This window comes from Perognathus longimembris, chromosome 28 (genome assembly GCF_023159225.1).
Source record: "Perognathus longimembris pacificus isolate PPM17 chromosome 28, ASM2315922v1, whole genome shotgun sequence".
Taxonomy (NCBI): domain Eukaryota; kingdom Metazoa; phylum Chordata; class Mammalia; order Rodentia; family Heteromyidae; genus Perognathus; species Perognathus longimembris.
Genome location: NC_063188.1, coordinates 40832139 through 40858659, shown reverse-complemented (window position 1 = coordinate 40858659; position 26521 = coordinate 40832139). Strand labels below are relative to the sequence as shown.

The 26521-nt window shown below is 36.5% G+C and overlaps 1 long non-coding RNA gene across 1 annotated transcript; it reads left to right on the top strand.

Moving 5' to 3' along the window:
- The first annotated feature begins 110 nt into the window (after positions 1-110).
- LOC125343647 lies at positions 111-21321 on the top strand. Its single transcript, XR_007209360.1, has 4 exons — positions 111-236; positions 2193-2198; positions 10239-10243; positions 21310-21321. It is a non-coding gene; the product is annotated as an uncharacterized LOC125343647 (long non-coding RNA).
- Positions 21322-26521: the final 5200 nt, after the last annotated feature.

Below are 26521 nucleotides of genomic sequence, written 5' to 3'. Positions count from 1 at the left end.
AGGTACGAGAATCTTAGTTAATAAGTCCAGCTACAGATCAATTGGCTGCATCCATGCCTTGACGGCTTAGCTGAGTCACAGCATACCGAAAATAAAAAAATACCAGGGGTATCACAGTGCAGTTATGTTGATCATGGGCTGATTAGACATATATCCATCGAGATGTCTTATTTAAGGGGAACGTGTGGGCGATCTTAGTTATATGGCCCTGAGGTAAGAACCAGATGTCAGGTATAGTTTTATGGGCCCAGAGCGAGAAGGGCAGGTCGACTGAGCGGGTTGATGGTTTCACAGAGGATGGTAGATTAAGGGACAACAAATAGCAGGGGATATCCATGTGTACAAGGACTGACAAAACTTAATGGACTAATGTGGATTGAGGTATTATTGTTGATTAGCATTAATATTTTGTACGGTACAATATGCATACTGTATTGCATTTAATGTGGATTATACATGTAATGTAAATGTTCTTTATGGGTAATTAGTACATTTTTATAAGCATGGGGTTATGCTTTAATGGGGAGTATGCATTTTATGGTTAATGAATGATAAATCATAATATGCATAGGAATTTTGTTTTTAAAGGTCAAAATTTTATCCTGGAATGGTAGTTCAGATTTGTTAAATGTCCCAACTACAGGGAATAGTTTAACTAAGAATTCCAGCTTTGGGGGCTGGAGGTAGGATTATGTTCTTTCCCTGAGTGCTTTAAGAAGACAGGCTCTTCGTCTTAGGTTTACAAGACCCACATATATAATCTATACTATTAAAGCAATCTTCATTTAAGTATTTTGTTTTCATTTAATCTGGTGATTGGGAAGAGTAGGAGGATGATGGTAAAGTAGAGGATTGATGCGATTTGGCCAATAATGATGAAGGGTAGTTCTACTGGTTGGCCTCCGATTTAAGTTGAATTAAATAAGTCTGAGACTAGGGTTCAAAATAGGATTTGGCTAATGGGACGGAATATTAGTCCTCGCTGATTGGATGTGTGGAGGAGTGGAAATATAGCTAGAACTAAAATTGATCGTACTAGGGCGATTACTCCGCCTAGTTTATTTGGGATAGAGCGTAAGATGGCATAGGCAAATAGGAAATATCATTCTGGTTTAATATGAGGGGGTGTATTAAGTGGATTGCCTGGGGTATAGTTATCTGGGTCTCCTAGCGCGTTGGGGAAGAATAAAACAATAGTAAAGAAGAAGGCTAGCAATGCTGCACCTCCTAATAGATCTTTGAACGAGTAATAGGGGTGGAATGGGATTTTGTCTGAGTCTGATGGAATGCCTAGTAGATTGTTGGATCCTGTTTCATGAAGAAATAAGAGGTGGACTATGGCTATGGTCGCAATAATGAATGGTAGAATAAAATGGAATGCGAAGAAGCGAGTTAGAGTGGCCTTATCAACTGAAAACCCACCTCAGATTCATTCTACTAAGTCTGAGCCGATATAAGGGATGGCAGATAACAGATTAGTAATTACTGTGGCGCCTCAAAATGATATTTGTCCTCATGGGAGGACGTATCCTATGAAGGCGGTGGCTATAACTAAAAATAAAAGAATAATTCCAATGTTCCAGGTTTCTTTGTAGAGGTAAGAAATGTAATAGACGCCTCGCCCAATGTGTATATAAAGACAGATAAAAAATAGTGATGCTCCATTGGTGTGTACATAGTGGATTAACCAACTATAGTTTACATCTCGGCAAATATGGGAGACGGAAGAGAATGCTGTAAGAGTATCTGATGTATAATGTATTGATAGTAACAAACCAGTAGAAATTTGGGTAATTAAGCATACTCCAAGGAGGGATCCGAAGTTCCATCATCCTGAGATATTGGAGGGGGTAGGTAGGTCAATGAAAGTGTGATTTACTATTTTAATTAGTGGATGTGATTTTCATATGATTGTCATTATGTTGAATTTTTATAATTGAATTGACAACAATGATTTTTCATGTCATTAGTCATGGTTTAAGTCCATGTAAAAATTATGACAAACTTGCTTTATCTAATGATAATCTTAATGGTTTTAGGTTTTATTGGGGTGGCTGTTAAACCCTCAACTATTTTTGCAGGAGTTGTTTTACTTATTAGTGGGGCTGTTGGGTGTGGTTTAATAATTTTAAATGGCAATTCCTATATTGGAATGATAGTATTTTTGATTTATTTAGGTGGAATACTAGTAGTATTCAGTTACACAACTGCAAAGGCAACTGATGACTACCCTGAGACTTGAGGATCCAGCTATGACTGGGATTTTTATTATTGTCAGGAATTTTACTGGAAGTGGTCTTAGTAATTACTGCTTTACATTTTGAGGGACTGGAAGATTTAGTTGAGTTGCATAATTTAGATAATATCTTGGCGTTTGGTGAAGATGATGTGTTGTTAGTTCGAGAGGAATCTTGGTACAGCAGCTATTTACAGTTATGGGAATTGAATTATGGTAGTAGGTGGTTGAACTTTATTTATGGCTGTATATCTTATTATTGAGATTACTCGTGGTGCCTGATTAATAAAGATCAGTATGGGTGAGACTGACAAGATAAATGATAAAAAATAAATTTTTAATAAGCCTTGATGGTTCTATGTGGAGCTAGAGGCGTTTGTACCGATAGAGGCTAATGCTTTAGGAATAGTCTTTTCAGTTCACATATAGTCTATAGTTGATGTTGCTAGTTTTTGGCTAAAGATGAAACTTGCACTAGGGATAAGTTGGTGAATGATGGTTGGGAAGAATCCTAGTATGTTAGAGAAATTAAATGAATAAGATTTAGGATATAGTTTTAGGTACGATGACATAATGTTTAATTCTATTGCAGTAATAAATCCTAGCATGGTTACTGATAGGGCTGCAAATTTAACGATTGTAGGCATGGTTATAATTTGAATGTTTGGGGAGTTAATAAGGTTGGAGAATAGGAAGCCGGCAAAATGCTTCCAATCAAGAGGCTTTTAATTGGATTAATCAGATTTGGATTGTTTTCATTGATGGAGTTGGTAGATAAGAAGTCTATAAATGTTGAGTGATAAAAGTGAGTGTTGAAAAGCGCGTGGATATACAGCCTGGAATAAAAAGTGTTCTCAAGGGGATCCTTCCCTATCTCTATATATTTTAAATCTAGATATCTTTACCTTCATCTACTTTCCTGAAACCGTTTTAACTTTGAGATACTCTAACTCAAAAACAAAATACAAATCAGAATGGCTAGCTACATGGCTTGAGTGGTATAATGCTTATCTAGGACATGTGAAGTCCTAGATTTGATCCCCAGTGTGCATATAATTAATTTTTGAAGGTATGTCACAGGGACCAGGAAATGTAACCTTGGCCGATGTATTATAAAAAATTCATTCTTTTAAAATTCTAGAATATGAAGTCAAGTGTTAAGAGTTTATGTGCAAATACTTTGTTCTATATCCACATTATGCTTTTGCATAAGCCAAAAAGTACATTGTTATCTCCTTAGCACATAAATTTGAAATTTGGGGCACATACTACAGGCTGAAACACAAACTCTTACCTTTGTTGAGCTAATATAAAAGAATATACAAGATCTTATACATATACACAAAAGTCCACAGGAATTTGTCTTGTTTTTTTTCCCCGTCCATTTACTGATTTCCTTTATAAAGGATGTTCTTCAGTTTAAAAGTCAATGTGTTGATGCCTTCAGTTCTTTCTTCTGCCTCTGTTTCTATACTGCATCCATTCCCCCGGTAACAATTTCTACTTGAGCAAATTTCTCATCCTTATAATGCTTTCTACATTTTCTTTTCCAAGAAGTCTTTCTAGCAGGCAGTTTGTTTGAGCCCAGAGTCTGGGTGCTGTCCCTTAGCTTCTTTCCCAAGACAGGTGCCCTACCACCAAAACATAGCTCTACTTTTGGCTTTTTTTGAGTAGCTAATTGGTGATATGGGTCTTATAGATTTTCCTGCCTGGGCTAGCTTTGAACCATGACCCTCAGATCTTAGCCTTCTGCATAGCTAGGATTACAGACATGAGCCACTGATGCCTGCCTTCAATTTTTATTATTAAAAATAAGCTGAGTGCTGGTGGCTCATGCCTGTAATTCCAGCTACTCAGGAGACTGAGATCTGAGGATTGTGGTTTGAACCCAGCATGGGCAGAAAAGTCCGTGATATTCTTAGTTCCAATTAGCCATCAAAAAGCCAGAGGTAGAGTAGTAGCTCCAATGGTAGAGTTCCAGCCTTAAGTGAAAAAGCCAAGGGATAGCAACCAGGCCCAGATTTCAAGTCCCTGTATTAGCACAAAAAAATTACGTAAAAATTAAAAACAAGTAAACACGCAGTTCTTTTGAATGCTCTTTGATTTCCTCCCATTTTGATTGCATTACTGGGATCAAAGAGGACTTGTACTTTTTTGCATGCACACGAATAACACCACCACCCCCACCACACATACATTCACACTCACAAAAGTTTCCAAGGTAATGATCCAAGTTTTTTTATTTCTTTAGTAACATTTGAATTAGTAATCCCTGCCACTACAGATAGTTTTAAGATAGCATTGTTTTCCTTATGCTAAACTGGTCTAATTAAAAATTGACTGTAATCTTGGCTGAAAAACTTTAGAGGAATTTAGTGCATAATCAGAATTTTACAGATAATATTCTCATTATTAGAAGAGAGTAAGACCTTAACCTAAGGCCAAAAACATATTACCCAGTTGCCCATCAGACAGCAGAATAAGACTTAATGTGTATTTAACTGGAACGCATGTATTTTGCAGCCTCACTGGATGCAAAATTATGTAGAACAAGATATCACTAAGCTCTTTGAAAATGAAATGGTGGTTGCACTGGGGATTTGACAGTGTTTTTGTACTGGGTGAAATAGCTCAGGATAAACTCTTTTTTTGAATCTCTTACCTTGAATGGATATCATGGGTCTTCAAAATGAAGAACAAAGGTCACCTTTCAATGAAGGATACATTTTTCAAGGTTATCATTTTATTGTGATCATTTGTTGTTGCAGGGTCTCTTTATGAAAAGAGACCAAGGTTAGGTACTTGTGCATCATTAAGATACCAATGATGAAAGGAGGAACAAAATACATTCATCAGCAAACCAACATAAAAATGAAAGCAATTATCTCAGACTGAGATCTGAGATTTGTGATTTAAACCCATCCTGGTTCACAAAACTCTGTGAGACTCTGATCACCAATAAATTACTAAAAAAGAAAGATATGGGGCTGTGACTCAAGTGGTAGAGCACAGGCCTTGAACAAAAGAAGCACAGGAACAGTGCCCAGTCCCTGAGTTCATGCCCCAGGACTGACAAAAAAAAGAAAAGAAATCGACTCATTATCTGACTTAAGTAACTATAACCCCTCTGTACATTGCCTCTATAGTAATAATAAAATATATTTCAATAAAGAAAAAGAAGAGAAATTATATAGAAATTACTGGTTTTATAAAAAAAAAAAAGAAGGGAAAGGAAAGCAAGCAAGCAAAGTGGAATGGATAAACATCTAACATGACAAAGACCAAAAGAAAGAAGACAGAAGTCACTAATCAAAAATAGAATAAAGGCTATCACTACAGATGCTGAAGGCATTGAAAGAATTCTAGGAAATACCATGAAGAGTGCAATGTACATATTGTGGACACTATAGAGAATTGGGATTAAGTTCTTAAAAGTCAAACTAGCAATGCTCAGTTTAATTCACATGAAAACTGTTTTATAAACTTTCAAGAAAGTATATTTGTAAGTGAAAATATTCCATAAAGAAAACCTCTAGGAATAGATAAATTCACTGGAGGGTTTTTACCAAATATCTATAGTACCAATGCAATGTTACACATGTTTGCCAAAAATAAGAGAAACCCTACAATACATTTAAGGTCAGTAAAACCAAATAAAGCTGGCAATCAAAACAAGAAAATTGAAGATTAGTATATCTTGGAAACTTTAGGAAATAAAGTAAAATAGTAATCAACCAATTTTATCAGTGAATAAATGAATAATATGCCATCCACATCATGTATGCAAAGCTGACTCATCATTTGTAAATTAATCACGATATCTACCATATAAACTGGGTAAGAAGAAAAATCATATGATTTTACAAGTAGATGTGAGAAAGTATTTGACAAAATTCAATACCCATTTGTTATAAAAACATATCTACCTGGGAATAAAGAAGTACGCTTTCACCAGGATAGTTTGTATAAAAAAATTATATGATTAATTGTAAGATGCCAGACTAGAAACACAAAATAATCACCAGCTTTCCTAGGAGACAGAATCAAAATAGACAAAAATGACCAGCTATTCTTTGAGGTAGTTGACTGTGGGAAGGTTCTGAATTTACTTGTGAATATATAGAAAATTAAAAAAAAATCCAAAGTCATTGAAAAACAGACACAGAGGGTTCATGGAGTACTCAAACACAAAACATATGCCATATATTTGGCTAGAATAGAGGTTAAAAAAAGATGGAGCGATCCAGAAAAACAGTTAGTACAGGTTTAAGAACCATGCACACATGCAATCTAAACAGACAGGGACGGGAGAAATTCATCTGGGAAAATTTTCTTTTCTTCATGGTATTTAATGACAGCGTAGTAGAGTGGAACCTCTTTGAAAATGTCTTGTCTGAAATTACTGCTTTTAGAGTCAAAATCCCTATATTTTCCTGCCTCTGGAGGACTGAAGCAAATGTTACCTACTGATCCAGTATGGATATGCCTTGAGATTTAATTTTGCTATGGAGGAAGATCTTTGAATAAAAATTGGTAAGTCACCCTCCAGGTTGTGACCCATCAGGGAATGAAGATCACTCTTCCTTTAGGAAATGGAAAGTCAGATACTAAAACTGTGAGGAAAGATGAAATAAGCAGCTGTGAATTTTTATATACAGGAGCTGAGTTTTAGAAGACCAGTGTCACAGAAAGTAACTTACAAGTAGGATGTGCTGATAACTGTACTCTTCAGCATATGATAGCAATTCTATAGCTTTTTCCTGCCTCTTCCCTGACAGCAAACATCACAAAATTATCCAGATATGAATCTTTGCTGTGAAACCAGCATCAATATTGTCCTAGAAGGATATAGAAAAAATAATCAGTATAAATTGGGATAAATGCAAGGTTTACACAGGCAGTCTTATAATCTGGCCTCATGTTTCCAGCAGGTTAGGAGGTCTACATTTTGCGCTGGAAGCTAGATAAGTAACACAAAGAAAATGGTTGATTGCATATAGTCTATGCTTTCTTCAAAGACATCATATAAAATGTTCTTTTCAGTGTACTTTTATTTACACCCACAATTGATTTCCTTGGAATAAAAAACTGTACTATAATTTTGACAAGAAAATTTGGTCACAATTTGTGACACGATGTTGCCTTTTTTTTTTTTTTTTGTGATACCTCTACATTTACTTCTCAAGTGGCTGGAAATTCAGGACTTGATTACCATGCCTGGCTGCTAATTTATTGCCAATACTGGTCATGAATCATAATCCTCGCATCTGCACCTCAAAAAATAATCTTTAAGTAGAACATTTATCTCCCTTTGTTGTTCTTTTCTGTGGTTTATTATTTTTCTTATTTTTAAATTTTTTTTGGATTGTGTCTTCTCTTTCTTTTGTCATGTCATCAAAAGAAAACTACTTCTTAAAGAAGGCCCTTACTTAAAAGTTGAAGGAAGACTGCTTCTGAAGTACATAACCACAAAAAATATTAAGAAATTTCAACATAGAAAAGTAAGAAATGTGCTAAAGCAAGGCAACATGACTCCTCCAATGTTACTAACTATAAATTTACTCCTGAGATATCAAAGTGGATGAACCACTAGACAAAGAATTCAAATAACTCTTCTTTAAAATATTCAATGAGGATAAAAATAAAAATCTTAAAGAATTAAGAAAGATAGACGAGGATACAAAGATGGAATAACAAATCAAAATAAAATTGTCACAAAAATAGCAACAAATAGAGGATCAGAAACAAACCCTTACATCTAGAGCCCTGTAATTCCCACTTAAATTGTTAAAAAAAAAACTTTGAAGAAAAGGCAGACTCCTCAAGTGTCATGTGGAAACTGTGCATCCATAGAATGCTGAAAATTAAAATTATATCATCATCTATCACTACACAAAAGTTACAACTTCCAATGATCAGACTTTAGTGTTACAGCTGAAACTTTGAGTGAACTACAGTAAAGCATGTGGATGGAACACAGTTTAAAGTTACTAACACGGCAGAGTTTTCCTGGAAAAGACAAAGATGAGGTAATAAAAGAAAATAATAATGACTAAGAATACATTAAAATTAAAAGCTTATGTACACAAAACAATATATAACATGAATAGACAAACTAAAGAATTAGAGATTCAAGAATCACAACTGACAAAACAAAACTATCTATACAAGAATAAGTGGAAAATACTTTCAATTATTCATCTAGGAGAATAAATGAACAAACATACAAATACAAGAACTAAAAATCGAAGCACAAATGGAACAAATAAAATGAAGTAAACACCCACAACAAATACATGCATATATGTGTTAATTGTGGTAAGGTACACTATAGCCAAGTTATGGAGTCAGCATAGATGCCAGTCCTTAGACTACAGGATAAAGAAAATAGGAAATGGCTGGGAATGTGGCATAGCAGTAGAGTGCTTTCCCAGCATGCACAAAGTGCTGGGTTCAATTCTTCAGCACCACTCAAATAAAAAAGCCAGAACTGGCACTGTGGCTCACGAGGTAGTAGAGTGGTAGCCTTGAGCAAAAAAGAGGCCAAGGACAGTGCTCAAGCCCTGAATATACACCTCATGACTGGCAAGCAAACAAGGAAGGAAGGCAGGAAGGAAGGAAGGCAGGAAGGAAGGAAGGCAGGAAGGAAGGAAGGCAGGAAGGAAGGCAGGCAGGAAGGAAGGAAGGAAGGAAGGAAGGAAGGAAGGAAGGAAAGGAAGGGAGGAAGGGAGGAAGGAAGGAAGGAAGGAAGGAAGGAAGGAAGGAAGGAAGGAAGAAAGAAAGAAAGAGAGAGAGAAAGAAGGAAAGAAAGAAAGAGGGAGAAAGAAAGAGGGAGGGAGGAAGGAAGGGAGGAGGGGAGGAAGGAAGGAGAGAGGGAGGGAGGGAAGAAAGGAAGGGAGGGGGAGAGGGAGGGAGAGAAAGAGAGAAAGAGAAAGAGAAAAAAGAGAGAAAGAGCGAAAGGAATGAAGGAAGGAAGGAAGGAAAGAAAGAAAGAAGGAAAGAAGGAAAGAAATATGGAAACATGCACAGAAGAGAATGATGTCATGTGATTTACAACAAAATAACTGGAGGCTAGCATTTTAAGAAAAATAAGCAAAGGAAAAAGCTAGCACACATGTTTTTCTCACATATAGAATTTCAAAGATAATATGATTATCTAAATTTAGAAGAGGGAGTAATAAGACAGGGAAAGGGGACTAAGGCAAAGAGAAAAGGATAGGAGGGTATGAGTAGTTATCTAGGAAGATGAATTGCAGCATACACATTCTCTGTCTCTCTGTCTCTCTCTCTCTCACACACACACACCCCACACAATCCATACAACTAGTGCTATATTTAGTTGTGAAAGATTGAATGTTTTCACCCAAGGTTATTGTAATAGCATGGTAAGCATGGTAGATTTCAATTTCCAGTCCACATATTGCTAAAAGGTTTTACAAACAAATAGAAAACATGAAATGAAACCATCTCTATTTTCACATGACATAATTCACTACATAAAAATGTCCTGAAGAATATAAAAACTTGATTTCTTAAGTCTAGTAACCTCAGACAATTCACATAATAAAATATAATTTTTAATGAATTTTATATTTTTATACTAATAATATACGCATTGGAGCCAATTGAATTAAAATTGCAGTCTTATTTCTAGTTGCTGAAAAAATAAAATGATTACTAGGAGTTGTGTTAGCAAAATGTGAACAAGATTTATTCCCTGATAATTATGTGGTTGTAAAAGATAGCAAAGAATTTTCATGTGGTTGAAGAGATGAACTGCGTTAATGATTTGGAGATTTAGCATTGTGAAAAATGTAAATGATTCCCAAACTTATTCCCATTCCTATCAAATTCCAAGTAAAATTTTTGTGGTTATAGTTAAGATTTTCTAAAATGGTTATTAAAAATCAAAGTAAATACAATAGTGAACAACACAAAGAAAAAATATCTTAATATTGTGAGATTTCAAAATTTATATAGGTTTTTAATCTGGACTGCACAGTATTAGTGCAAAATTTATCACACATATCAAAGGAGAACAATAGGGAGTCAAGTAAAAGAAGTACAAACAGATTTTTTTCTACAAAGTTTCAAAATTTTTTCAATGATAAAAATATTTTCAACAGAAAAACTTCTGGGAAGACAGCAAAGGAGCAGCAGAGCCCTAGCTGAGCTCCCTCCGACATCGCAGTTTTCACACCCCATAGAAACTTTTACTCCTAGAAAGGCAGCCAGAGTAAATTCTAACAGTACAGGGATTCTATCCAGGAAGGAAAATTCGACTTTGCTCATCTGAAAATATAGATTTGAGCTCCAAGCAGCATCCCGCTGCTGCTCCAGTGCCAGCACAGTGCACAGCACAGTGACCAGCACTCCATGCAGCTAAAGCACACAGCATAGACCAGGGAGAAATCCTCCAGATGGTGGCTGAGCACAGGAAGGGCTGAAATCACAGAGAAAGCATGAGTACCCTATGAAACATATTCTCACTCGCACCCACAGAGTAGCTTCTGGAAGGTAGCCCTTCCCCTACCACCAGAACAAAGCGCAATCTTTGACACTGGCATAGGGTCAGACCAGACTAGAACAAAAGCGGACCTGGGGAAAGCGAGGACAAAGGAGCCATCTTTGAAAAGGGCAAGAGGGACCGACCAGTGAGAGCCAGCTCCGCCCAGGAGAATGGCCCCTGCCCAGGCAGGAGGCTCATCCTGGGCCGCAGCATAGCCAGAGGTGCCCCACCCTTCCCACCAGAATTTCTAAATTTAAAGCAAAAGCATTGAGCAGCTACCAGTGGTAAGGAACAACCAGAAGGAAGAATAAACAGTTCTCAAGACAGATACAATGTCCTCTCACAGAGGAAGCCCAATTCCCAGCCCTAAATGCAACTGAATTCCATAGCCAACTTCACAAGGCAGCCTCCCCACCCAGGAGGGAGGAACCTCCCCAAGGCAAGCAACTATCAGCTGGGTAAACCAGGCCAGAAGCGCCCCACTCTGCTGAGTACACAGCCTATTCAAAGCCAGGCGTTAAAAGGCCACAGCCCCACAGCAGACAGAGGAGCCAAAGTTCCAGAGACTGCTCACGTCCCCATCTACAGAGGATGCCCAACACCTACCTGCAAGCTGTGTGAACCACAGAGACCCAGGATTGCACCAACAGGGGAGAAGGGTCAGAACAGATCCGCCCCCTGCAAATTGAAAGCAAGTCAAACCAGCCAATCAGGAAAATAGACAGCAGACCATGGCAAGGAAACCAGAGACTGGGGAAAGACCAACCAAACAAGGAGGACTCTATTTTTTTTCTTTTCAAACATTTTTTAAATTTTTAAAAAATTTTTTCACTTCTGAAATGTCATTTTTTTTTTGTTTTCCATTTTTACCTGTTTGTTTTATCATTTTTTTTTTTTGGTTGTTCGTTTTTCTGTTTTTTTTTTCTTTTTATTTTTTAAATAATTTTTTAATAATTTTTCTCTGCACACAAACAAACAAACAAAGAAAAACCAACGATGTTTCAGAAGTGAAAAAATTAAAAAGAAATTTTTTTTTAAAAGTTTAAAAAATGTTAGAAAAGAAAAAAATAATGGAGTCCTCCTTGTTTGGGTAGTCTTTCCCCAGTCTCTGGTTTCTTTGTGATGGTCTGCAGTCTATTTTCCTAATTGGCTGGTTTGACTTGGTTTCAGTTTGCAAGGGGTGGATCTGTTCTGACCCTTCTCCCCTGTTGTTACAACCCTGGGTCTCTGTGGTTCGCACAGCTTGCAGGTAGGCCTTGGGCGTCCTCAGTAGATGGGGAAGTGAGCAGTCTCAGGAACTGTGACTCCTCTGTCTGTTGTGGGGCCGCTGCCTTTGATGCTTGGCTTTGAATTGGCTGTGGACTCAGCAGGGTGGGGCGCCTCTGGGCTGTTTTACCCGGCTGACAGTTGCATGCCTGGGGGAGGCGGCCTCCTTGGAGGAGGTGGCTCTGGAATGCAGCTCCGTTATGGGGTGGGAATTGGGCTTCCTCTGTGACAGGACCGTTTAGCTGTCACAGGAACTGTTTGTTCCCCTGTCTGGTGTTTCCGTGCCGCCGGGAGCTGCTCGCTGCTTTCACTTTAAATTTAGAAATTCTGGTGGGCAGGGCGGGGCACCTCGGGCTAAGCCGAGGCCCAGGACACGCCTCCCGCCAGGGCAGGGGGCGTTCTCCTGGGTGGAACTGGCTCTCATAGGTCGGTCCCTCTTGCCCTTTTCGAAGATGGCTCCTTTGACCTAGCTTTCCCCAGGCCTGCTTTAGTTTCAATCTGGTCTGACCCTATGCCAGTGGCAAAGATGGCGCTTTGCTCTGGCGGTGGGGGAAGGGCTGTCTTGCAGAAGCTGGTCTGTGGGCGCGAGTGAGAATATCTTTCGTGGGGTACTCATGCTTTCTCTGCAATTTCAGGTTGTCCGTGCTCAGCCGCCGTCTGGAGGATTTCTCCCTGGTCTATGCTGTGTGCTTTAGCTGTGTGGAGTGCAGGTTGCTGTGCTGGGCGCTGTGCCAGCGCCGGCACTGGCGTGGCGGCGGGACTCCACTTGGAGCTCAAATCTGTGTTTTCACACGAGCAAAGTGGATTTGTCCTTCCTGGCCAGAATCCCTGTACTGTTAGATCTTACTCTGGCTGTCTTTCTAGGAGTAAAAGTTTCTATGGGGTGAGAAAACTGCAATGTCGGAGGGAGCTCAGCTAGGGCTCTACTGCTCCTCCGCCGTCTTCCCGGAAGTCTCTAGAAAGCTTTAAGTAGAGTACGTATGCTCAGTTTCATAAAGAGCGTAGAGTCACAGAGAACTCTATGGAGCTGTAACAAAAAAGGAATTTTCAGAAGTGTACATTTACAATCTGCCTTATTATATAACTATACAAAACTCTGGTGAATTATAATTGACATTTAATAAACCATATGTGTTTAGAGTGCCCAATTTGGTAATTTTTTATGTATGTTCAATTAATTATCACCACAATCTAAACTATCTACCCTTATGTAACTGTACTCTTCATCCTCCTGCTACTATTCTTCCAAAAGAAAAATAATTATGCTACTTTCTAGTAGAAAAAAGTTTTGTGTCGTAGCATATAAAGTTGTTAGGTGAATTCTTGAAAACATTGAATTAGACAGGATTCTTTTGGACATTACCACTTCAAGTGGTAAAAAATTAAAATAAGGAAATTATATAAAACAAAAAGAAATTTTACAAAATAAAAGAAGTACTCATTAGACTACAGTGACAACCCACAGAAGGAGAGGAAATATTTGTAATGCATTCCTCCTGCAAGAAATAAAAAGACAGTATACAAAGAACTCTGAAGCTAAATGTTTAAAATTAACCTGATTAGAGTTGGGGTTTTAGCTCAGTGGAATGGCATTGCCTGGCAAGTATAAGGCCCTGAGTTCAATCTTCAGTCCTGTAAAAATAAAAAATAAAAATAAATCTGATTAAAAACTGATCACTAGGGGCTGGGGATATGGCCTAGTGGCAAGAGTGCTTGCCTCGTACACATGAGGCCCTCGGTTCGATTCCCCAGCACCACATATACAGAAAATGGCCAGAAGTGGCGCTGTGGCTTAAGTGGCAGAGCGCTAGCCTTGAGCAAGAAGAAGCCAGGGACAGTGCTCAGGCCCTGAGTCCAAGCCCCATGACTGGCCAAAAACAAAAACAAAAACAAAAACAAAAACAAAAACTGATCACTAGATTGTAATAAATATTTATCAAAAGAAAACAAGAATGATCAGCATAGTTATGAAAAGTGGTTAGCATCATTTATGACTAGGAATTTGTACATAAAGAAAAAGATACATCATTTCAGTTTTTTTTTTTTTTTTAAGCTAATGTTGGGCTAGGAATATGGCCTAGTGGCAAGAGTGCTTACCTCATATACATGAAGTCCTGGGTTCGATTCCCAAGCACCACATATATAGAAAATGGCCAGAAGTGGTGCTGTGGCTCAAGTGGCAGAGTGCTAGCCTTGAGCAAAAGGCAACCAGGGACGGTGCTCAAGCCCTAAGTCCAAGTCCCAGGAATGGCAAAAATAAATAAATTAAATAAATAAATAAATAAATATTTTTAAAAAGCTAATGCCCAAGAAACTAAATGTTACAAGTGCTAGTGACAAAGGCAAAACAGGGACCCCTTGCACTCTTGATAGGAATGTAAACTAGATTGTCCATTTTTCAAAGTAGTGTAGAATTTTCTTTGAACATGAGATACCACAGGACTCAGCATACTAATACCAGAAGTGTAACTAATAGAAATTAAATTATAAGTTAAAGATACTTATGTACCTCTATTTTCATTGAATTGCTATTTACAATACTGAAGACACGGAGAAAAATTGCTAATTGATTAATAAATGAATAACTGAAACGTAGTACACATGCACAATTAATACTATTGAGCCATAAAAGAATTAAATCTTGTCATCTATGAGAGGAATACTTTAAGATTATCTTAATTGAAATAAGTCAACTACAGAAAAGTACAAAATTATATCAGTCATATGTATATAATTTTAAAAGTTGGTCTGAGAATTGAGAGTAGATGTTTGTTATCAGAAACTGAGGATAGAAATGGGGATTTGATGGAAAATGGGTGGCCAATAAATATTAAGTTAAAGTCACATAAGTTCAAGGAACTCTGGGACATTATTATTCAGTGTGTTTATTATATGTGCTGCACATTTCACAAAGCTAGAAATAAAGATTATAGATGTTTTTGCCATAAAAAATATGCTGATAAATGGTGCTAGGAAATCTCTGCATTCACCGGCAAAAGGTTGAAATCTGATCCCTGCCTTGCCCCTCTACAAAAAAACAACACAAATAACCAAAGACTTATCTTTAGGATTTAAAATTATTTTTAAAAATACATAAAAGATTGATTTGAAAACATCAGTAAATCTAAAGATTTGTTTGGGTAAGATTTAAAAAATATGGATAGCAAAACTAATTGGACAAATAGGATTATAGCAAATTAAGAATCTAATGCACTCTGCCCAAAAGATTACAAGAAGGAATATACTAATGCCACCAGCACAACTATGTTAAGTACAGAACAATTTGTCCTCGCTAAAATATGGAACCAACCCAGATGCCCCTCAGTAGATGAATGGATCAAGAAAATGTGGTATATATACTTAATGGAATTCTATGCCTCTATCAGAAAGAATGGCATTGCCCCATTCATAAGGAAGTGGAAGAACTTGGAAAAAAAAAACAACATACTAAGTGAAATGAGCCAGACACAAGGAAACATAGACTATATGGTTTCTCTCACTGGGAATAATTAGTACACATCTAGGATTATCCTAGTAGAAGAGCTATGTACATATGAACACACAAGATGATGCTAAGCAAAATGGGCTCCAAGTTATGAAAACATGTAATTTATCATTGTTGTTATTTTCAACATGTCATGTGAAATTATGCCTTTTTCTTTTGTCTTTCTTCCCCATGGTTTTACCCCTGATATCACTGTGAATGATTTTGGTACCCTAGATATTATATATATGTGTATTGGAACTAGGGAAGAGACGGAGAATATAAAAAAGGAGAGACAACGGTAAAAAACAAACTAATGCAACAGCAAGAATTTCAAAACTATATGCTGTAAACCAACTTTACAATTCATGGCAGGGAAGGAAAATGGGGAGGGGGAAGGCAATGGGAAAAATGAAGGAGGAGATAACAAGTTTGATAAGGTATATATGCACTGCCTTACTTACATATGAAACTGTAACCTCTCTGTAGAACACTCTGACAATGAAAAATACATTTTAAAAAATTAATAAAAATTGACCAACATGTACAATTATATTAGTCCAAGAAATAATTACAATAAGATGTCAGACAAAATTATCCACATTATATTTGAATTTGTAGGAGAAAACTTATACTACAGTGATGAAAATCTATTAACATCTCACCTATATGTAAATAAGTGCAATTGATTACAAAGGGCAATAATTTGCTTGGAGTTTATACAAATTTATGATTTGTGAGGTATATTGAACTTTACAATTAAAAAGGACAAATTTTTAATTTTGTGATGATAATTCAATAAATTTGAAAAGTACATTCTAAAATTATAGTAAGTATTAAGAGCTATTGTGATCATTTGCTTAGACTATTCTAGACATATGGTAAATATTACCAGTGAGGGAAACCATAGAGTCTATGTTTCTTTGGATCTGGCTCATTTCACTTAGTATGATTTTTTTTCTAAGTCTATCCATTTCCTTATGACTGGGGAAATACTTTCTTTCTGATAGAAACATAGAATTCCACTGTGTCTATATACCACAATTTCTTGATGCATTCATCTACTGAGGGGCACCTGGGTTGGTTTCATATTTTAGCTATGGTAAATAATGCTTCAATGAACATGGTTGTGCTAGTAGTTTTATATGGTCTTGTTTGTGATCCTTTGGGTAAATGCCCAGAAGTGGTATTCTGAGTAATAGTGGAGCTCTATGTTTAGCCTTTTGAGTAACTTCCATACTGCTTTCCATAATGGTTGAACAAGTTTACACGATAGCTCAGTATCTATTTGTGCATGATCACATAAGATGATGCTAAGTGAAAATGAACTCCAAGATATGGAAATGAACAGTTTATAATTGTTGTTGTTAGTTTTAATATATTATGTGAAATTGTTTCTTTTTTCTTTTGCTTATCTTCCCTATGGTTTAACCCCTGTTGTCACTGTGTTTGATTTTGGTACCCTGGGTATTGTATATATGTTTGTCTGAATTAGGAACGGGAGGGGGACATCAAAATGGTGAGACAAAGGGTATAAGGCAAACTAATGCAACAGCAATATTTACAAGACTGTATGTTGAAAAATAACTGTAAAACTTCAGGGGAGAGGGATTTAGGAGGTGGGAATGTGGAAGAAAAATGAGGGATCAGGTAACCAGTTTAACAAGAAATGTACTCATTACCTCATGTATGGACATTGAACCCCTCTGTACATCATCTTGACAACAAAATTAAAAATTAAGAAGGACTAAATGATGGGACATAATATAAAAAAGAGTTGAGTTAAAATAAATGACCAGAAAGTGAATGATACATTATTAATTTGAGTTCAACTGAAATTCCATGTAGTGATATAAGATGAACTACTTTATAGTGTATAAAATGTGTTACATATTACATTACACATATTTACCAGTCAGGCATATCCTAGTTTTATGTATATAGAAAAAGAAAATAGACACAACCCTAACTCAAAGTCCCAATGGAAAACAGTAGACACTAAACCAATAACTAAAATAGTTCAAGATAGTGTTAGTATTATAAGGAAAGTAATATAGGTAATCAAATAATGACTTTAGCCTAATATTGGCTCCTTGAGCTGCAATGACAGTGACAAGGGATTACTATCTGAAAGTGGTATTTAAGCTAAGATTTATGTTTAAGTGTTAGTTTGTCCAAGGCCCAATGCAACGCACTTTTGATTGTTACAGAATGCATAACACTAGAGAGACAAATGAATTATAGCATGGGAGTTTAAAAATATATATACCTATAGCTGTGTCTAAAACATTGCTAGAATAATTCAAATAAGACAAGGTAATTTTTATAACATCTACATTTTCATTTTATTTTTGAGTTACTATATGTTTGTGATAGGACATGATTTCATGTGATAATTCCTATATGGCCCACCTTCCATTCATTCCCTACTGTTCCCTGTTCTTGGAAAGTGTTTGGTGAGTTTCAGTATTATATAAGTTTAGATATAGGTGCAGGTGTAGAAGTAGATAGATGGATATATAGATACACATATACATATATGAATATGTATACAATGTACAATATCCTTCCAGTCCTCTTTAACTCTTTTTTCTCTTTTCCCCTACCATCAATCCCATCTCAGATATCTATTTTTAATTTATTCTTTTTTTTTCTTTTCTACTTTTAGTTCATCTCACTCTTTAAGTTCTCACGATACCTTTTGCAGTAAATGTTACTGTATGTACTTGTTGATATATCTTAACTCTCCAGTTGGATCAATGTAATTACCAAAATATTAGGTTCTATTAGCCAGTATCTGGTGTTATAAGATTCAGAGTCCAAAAAGTGATTGAGTTAATGAATATATTGACATTTAATTTTTATATCCACCTCATTTTTAACCATTCAAAAATAAGCATTCAATTAAACATTTTTAAATAAAACAAACCCAGAAAATTTCATGAGTGAATACCATAAAGTTTTTCCAAAAAGAAAAAAAAATGAAGAGTGTTGGACCCGGGTAACTGCAACTGTAGTCAGGACACGGGGGATGCAAGGTGAGTGGACCAATGCACACTTTATTTCAGGAGGGCCAGGGTTTATATAGGGTTAGAAATCAATTTCACAACTTCAAAGGTAAACATTAGTACAGCATGATATCCATCTCAAACACAAAAGTGGAGGATGTTACTACTGGGAGGAAGGAGACTAATACAAAAGTAGTTACTACAAAGATTGTTGATATCAAAACAAGGGATTATTACCAGTCAAGACAGAACTATAATGATCTCCTAGCTACTATTTCCTCAAGACTAAATAACTTTGATCTTGACTTCTCCATTGACTTGTGAAGAGACTTCCTATCCACAGTGAGAATCTATCACTAAAGGCAGCTGGTCAAGCCAGTCTCCTCAGGGAGACTCTGTAAGGCAGAAGGGGAGATTCTCATAACAAAAGGTGGCATCCTTTGGCCATTAAACACAAAGGAACTCTTTACTGGGAATATATTCCCAAGGACCTATTAGTATGCTAATAAGGCATCAGAGTAACTTTGATGAGGCTAAGTTTTCCACTGGTCAGAGAAGTTAATTACCCCACAGAAGAGAAGAAATTATATATTTGCTAATTTGAAGCATTCAAAGTCAAAGCAATTGGAACAGACTAATTTCTGTGTCTCTGTTTGTATACCTATAAAATTAGGATGTTAATTCCATCTTATCTCACAAGGTTGGTATAAAGATTAAACAATTCAGTACTTCAAAATTATTACAGTAATGTCTGGGAAATTGCACACCCATATTTAATTTTAGCCACCATTATCTTTCTTCCATTGTGATCATTCAGGTAAGAACCAACAAAACAAAATTACATAAGTCTGAAATGAATGAGAATAAATGATAAAAAGTAAATTACATTCTATAAAGAATATCCTTGGCAGTATTTGGCTAAGCAATTTTCTCAATAATTGCTATTCAAGCCTTTATTCTGCTTATGTTAATGTGTGTGTATGTGTGTGTGTGTGTGTGTGTGTGTGTGTGTGTGTATGTGTGTGTATACTCGTCCAAGAGCTTGAAGTCAAGGCTCGGAGGCTGTCCCTTAACTCTTTTTGCTCAAGGCTGTTGCTCTAACACTGGAGCCACAGATCTACTTCCAGTGTTTTGGAAGTTGGTTGGACATAAGAATCTCGTGGACTTTCCTTCCTGTGCTGGTTTAAACTATGATCTTCAGATCTCAGACACCTGCACAGCTAGAATTATATGCATGAGTCACTGGCACAGTTGTTTATGTTTTTAAGTTTTTTTTCTAGCAATCCCTTTATGACTGTGTCTCACTGTGAATGTGAGTTGTAATGCACTTTATTGGATGGTTCTAGTATGAGAATAAATTCAACTATTTCTTTTGTACTTAAGTCTAAATTTAAGCAGATTATATTAACATTCCAAAAATAGAGTATGCTTGAACTTGAGTTGGAAAGTAAGTTTTACATTTTAAGAAAGATTGTTATCTGAATTAAAATAAACATTTTATATTGATCATTATGAAAAATTAGCCTACATTCAAAAGTAACAAGCAGTTTATGCTTTTGAAGAAACAAAAGATCATAACCTTTTTGCTAGCAATTTGATTTTATGGTGTGCCAAATCAAGTGTGTTTCAAACTAGTCTCTTGTGAATGCATATAAACAAAATTTCATATTTCAGTAGATAGTGTTTCATTGATATGCCTGGAGCAAAACTAAATGCTAAGCTAAAAGGATGATGAAAAAGTCATTTAAGCTGTAAAAACCTAGCAAGCATATTTCCATTTAGAAGAATAAACTGAAAAAATATTGGAATTGCTGAAAATCTAATGTTTGATTTGATGATAATATGTTAAATGTATTTTTATACTTTAAAATTGTTATAATAATGATAGAGACTTTGCTAAATAATTATTATAACCAAAGATAGAAACTACATTTTAGGTTTTTATAATCTTTTATTTCAGTATATTCTATGATGTTTTGTAGACTTTGAAGTAATCCTATGTGTTACTGGATATAAAACAAGAGTTTCATTTGCAAACTCTTTAATCAAGACCTCATTTAGAACATGGTCATCACATTATTCTCTGCATAAAATGTATATTATTTTCTAATATTGACTTGTTCTCTATTAATCTAACTGACACTAACAGTTTTTACATGAATATTAGCACTACCAGATGAAACAACCCTGATACGTGGCAAAGGACTGTTCTCCAACATCACCAACTCTCATACTAAAGAAACCTTTGATAGATAATACTCAATACCTTGGAGTGCTATCAAGAGAAGACAGGTAGACAATGATAAAAAATTGAGGGCAGTACTATCCAAGATGGAAGAATAGAGATAGGGCATGAGCAGAGCTCAGTCTGCTCAATCATGCATATAAAGCTCTAATCTAGAAAGCCAGTTCGAGAATGGATGACAGGGAAAGGCAAGCTGTCGGAGCCTAGTGCCAATCAAGAAACATCAAAACTTATAACAAAGAAAGAGGAGAAAAAGTAACCCAAAACCCAAAAAGTCCATGTAACCAGGTCTCCTCACAGGTCACCTGGTTGCAGGCCACAACTCTGTCCAGTTCTTGGCTTAGTATGGCTGTCTACACTGTGAAGAGCCCCACTCAGAACAAAACCATATAGACCTCTTTTTTGAGAACCTGCCATGATTAATAGCCCTCAGTTCAGTGCATACCCCAGATCAGAAATGCCTGTTGTTTAAATGTTGTCTTCACTCAACACAGATTTTTGCTCAGATCATCCTGCCTGGCTAGACTGTAGCTGCATTGCAACAGTGTACTCATAAGCAAGGCAACCCCCAAATACAAAACATGGTGAGTTACATGTTCAACACCTCCAAATAGCTGTTGAGAAGTGCCACAGTGGAGCATAACCCCTGACTCAGAAACAGGCATGGTACATAGGAAGGTGGGGAAAGGAGTATAAACAAGGCACAAAATTCTGAGCTCAGAATGCAGGGACTGCTTGCACCAGTGATGATTTAACTTCTTCAGACTGTCAGGAATTGGTGCAAGGGTGAGTTAGAAACAAACGACAAACTTTGGTGCTTGGTACTCAGATAGGGCATTAGTCTCACCCCCAGGGAATACAGAATTCAGCCTCCTGTCCATTGGGTCAGAGATTTTTAATGGGTGAGCCTGGGACAATGAAAAAAGCCTTAGACTCCCACTCAGAGGCCACACCAGTCTTCCATGCCTGAAGATTTAACGCCCTGCCTATCTGGGACAAAGATTTTGGCAAAGGCTTCCAGCTTAGCCCACCACTAATATGGACAGGAACTGGTACCATCAGGAACTCATACTGATAGAGACTGGAGGACTTGTTTCTAACCAAAGTCTCGCCCCAGAGCTCAGCTCTCAGGACAAAGTGAAACACATGACCCCAGCTGGTGGTACCCAGAACAAAAAACCCACAGCCAGAAAGCCCCCGTTTCAGAGTTCTACTCAGGAACTCAGCTACCAGAGCTAAGTGAAAGGCAAGGCTTCTAATGCCAGAATTGTTCTAAGTGAAGGCCCTAACTCTGTGAAGAGTCTCTTCAGGCCCCTATTGCCACCAGTAGACACAGAATGACGCTCTAACCCCAGGAAAGGTCTTGGCAGATCTTTTAATGCCTAAATAATCACAGATGGTCTCTAACAATAATGAGGACACAGCAAGTCCTCTAGCCCTGAAAAATGCCTTGGTGAGACCTTGAACACTGGATAGTGGATACAGCCTTTAAAAGCCTATGTGTGTAACCACATCGGGAAGTTGCCAGCACCCAGTTGGAGGACTGTGTACAGCCTAGCCCGTCTCTGCATTCCCAAGAGGGATGCCGCTGACTACCTAAATTACCAGAGGATAGTGCCCACCCAAGCTGGAACTTGCCTCTGAGGATGCTGCTGCTGGAGTCCAACAGCATTGGTATAGGAGGATCTTCATCCAGCTAGACATAGAAGCCTGCACAAACACCCCCACATGAAAATTCTCTGCACACAGAATCAAAGATTGCTCCCAGACAGCCTCAAAAGCCATCCAAAGCATCTGCAGGTGGGATGTTCCGAACCATACTGCCTGGGTTATTCACTTAGCTGGCCCTCAAAAGCCCATCCAGGCTTAATCTTGTGAGATATCCTTACCCACAGCACCGGAGGACCAACACCCAGTCAACCCCAGAAACCGTCATGAACAATGGCCAACAGTGCCATGGTTTGTTTTTAACTGGTAGAAAGCTTCTGTGCATCCCTTGTGTGATATCCTTGGACAGAAAGTGACCCCGCTCAGCATTCAGCTGTAGGCAAAAACCTGCCTAAACTCACCTGTGGACAACAACTTTGCAGCGCCCACAAGAAAATCAGGAAGTGTACCATGAAGATATTTGCACATGCATTGCAGTCATTGTTATCTAAGTTATGGAAACAGACGAGATGCCCTACAGGAGATGAATGGATTAAAAATGTGGAACCTATCTATGCACAATGGGTTTTCACAGTCATTAGAAAGAATAATATTACGCTATTTGGGGGGAAATGGATGAATGTAGAACAAATTATGCTAAGTGAGCTCACCCAATCTCAGTGAGACAAACAGCACATGTTCATATGTAAAATCTAGATCTAAAATACACAGGGATATGATAAATTGTATAGGACTCTAGTCATCCATTAGCAGTGAGATCTAAGAAGGATAGTCTCATACTCTTACATAAGGAGTACATGGGCAAAATGCTTATATGCCTTTAACCATATAAAATAATATTTATCAAAACAAATTCCAGGAATTGGAACCAAGTTTTTCTTCTTTGTTATTGTTTTTTCTTTTCATCTTGTTTCTTCATTGTAGAGAAATGAAAGGAACAAGGGTAAACAAATACAGCAGTTGTGCTCACTGGACACTGTTTTGAAAGTGAACTATGTAATTTGTTTGGGGATAGGAGGGAAAAACTAGGAGAATGCGAGGGAAGGGGTTACATTGTCCAAAAAGAAATGTACTCATTGCTTCACATATTTAACTGTAATTGCTCTATGCATCACCTTTATAATAACAATAAAATTTAAAATATTGATAGCAATGTAATAAATGTGTTCCACACTTATTATACATTGTGTCAATATTAATTTCATCTTGACATTTAGGCATTCATAAAACAAGTTTACATAGCCAGTCCTAAATTATAATCTCATTGTGTTAGTCTATGTTCTTTTCCTTATCTTTGTACACATTCTATATTATGAGGTATATTAGTCCTCACTATTTTCACTACAGTGTTCTCTATAATGCTCTGATAGCACAAATAATACAGAACCAATGCACATTAATATATTTTTCCTTTGTAATATTTTCTTTATTAGATTCTTTTTCTTGTTAAAATATAGGAAAGTCTCATACACTACTTGACCAGCAGCATTTACAAAGACTATTCAAGCAGCTACTAGAATGAGAAAATACACATTTTACATCAGGGTTCACAGAGCTGCACTTTTATGTCTCAATTTATTTATTTATGTGTTTATTTATTTTAGCCTGTGCTGGGGCTTGAACTCTAGTGCTGGGTATTGTCCCTGAGCTTCTTTTTTTCAAGGCTAGCACTCTACCACTTGAACCACAGTGTCACTTTCAGCTTTTTTGAATAGTTCGTTGGAGATAAGAATCTCATGGACTTTCCTACATGGGTTGGCTTTAAAGTAAAATCCTCATATTTCACCCTCCTTAGTAGCTAGGATTAAAATCATAAGCAACCAATGCCTGGCCTTGAATTTAATTTTAAGATTATGATAGATTAATCTAAAGCTTAGCTAGGACTATATTTGCTTACATTCAAGAATCAAGCAGAAAGCCCTAATGGCTGATGTATATTTACAGGAACTAAATTCACAGTTCAAAAATGTTTACCAGCATATCAGCCATGGTAATTATTGCTGAGCTACATATTTAGTTTATACAAAGTACATATACATGAAAATATATATCAGATTTATTTATGCATGTAATCACAGAAACAAGCCATAAAGAGAAAAAATCGTATGATTTTGATTTATAATAGTTAAAAATTTTGCATTAATTGTTTAGTGTTTTCAATTTCCTATTTGAGTTAGTATCATAACAACTTAAAAATCAATTTTGTAGCAGCTGCTGGCCCTCCAAACAGTTAACCTGTTCAATAGCATTTTGCAGTGTTTTGCAGTAGGAAACCCTTATTCACAGTTACAGTCTCCTTTCTTAACATTAACTCTTGATTCTATTATATGTACAAGCAACATATAAAACCTTTCCTGAGTATTGTCCTTGTTCTAAATTAAAAGGACACAAAAAGTACAGCACTTAATTTTTCAGGAAAAAAATAAAAAGCTTCTATGAAACAATAAAACATGCAACTCAGTGTTAAGTAATTAAACGTTTCAGCTCACATGAGTTTGACCAATCACCTATACACAGCAATATTTGGTAGAAATCAATTACTACATCCTTAATAGAATAATCATTTTATATTTAATTATGATATCAATAATACCAACATACCCCTACAGCTAAATTGACAATTATTTTACTAATTAATTAAAACAAAAGTTATGAGCTAAGTAGATAAGTGTTCTATTCACAAAATGCAAATTCCAAGAGGAAAATATAGAAGAAAATTAGTGTGGATAGTTTATTTTAAATTTTTGCTTTCTTACTATATTAGCATTGCCCTATCACTGTGCTTAGAAGTGAATAATCAAGAAAAGGAAATAATTTTTATTAATTTATATATTTCTTAGAAATACAAAATTATGTGCATTCAATGTATTAAATCTGAATAAAAGAACAAAATCCATTAAGGTCTGGGACATAAGTTACTATTTGTTCATTTAATAAACATTTGTAATTCTGAAGTTTTGGAGTTAGAAACTGAGTAAGTTTTCTACTTTAGATATATATACAGTGAGTAAATGAGCTACAATCAGATGAATGTTAAGTTATAAATACTATAAGAGGGGCATTGTCTAGTGTGGTGTCAGAAAGGGAAAGAAAAAGAAAACATCATGAGCAAATCTGAGAAGGCTCCCTCAAGGAGGTGACAGTAAGGCAGGCCTTGAGCATAGGGGTAAAAAGCATTGTATACAATTACAAAGATAAAATATATAAAACAACATGACATAGTTGAGGAAGTTCAGTCTAGCTGGAATTTAGTTTTCATTAAGTGAAATAAAGTAATACTTCTTGAAGCAGAAAAATCTAACCAGGTCACAAGTGGGAAGGACAGTCTATGCCAAGTTATGGCCAATGATATAGAATACATTTTCATGTGCCTCTTCAGCAAAGTCTCTTTTTATGTCTTTAGCCCATTTTCTTGAGGGGCTGTTGGTTTCGAGGATTTTTTGGAGGTATTTATTTCTTTGAGTTATACATCTATTTTGGATATGAGGCCTTTGTTCTGTGGCCAGTAAAAATCTTCTTCCAGTCTATGGGCTTTCTATTAATCTTGGAAGCTATGTCCTTTGCTGTACAGAAGCTCTGTATTTTTATGCAGTCCCATTTGTTCAACTTGTTTTGGTTTGTTGCATTTCTGGTCTTTTAGTAAGAAAGTTTTGTCCTGTGCCAAGGAGCCCAGTTGTTTCTCCTTCCCTTCTTGTAGTGTTTTCAGGGTATCTGATTTTACTTCAAAGTCTTTGACCCATTTGAAATTCATTTTGGTGCAGGGTGATATATAAAAATCTAGTTTTAGTTTGTAACAGGTGTTGAACCAGTTTTGCCAGCACCATTTGTTGAAGAGGCTGTCTTTCTTCAATCATATTCTTTTAGCTCCTTTATTAAAGAACAAGTAGCCACAGGTATGTGGGTTCTTTTCTGGGTCTTCAGGTCTATTCCATTGGTCCTCAGGTATATTGTTGTGCCAATAAAAAGCTGCTTTTATTACTATAGCTTTGTAATACAACTTGAAGTTTGGTATTGAAATTCTTCCTGCACTGTTCTTTCTATTTCTACTTAGGTTTGCTTTTGCTATTTGGGGTCTTTTATTGTTCCATATGAATTTCGGGATTGC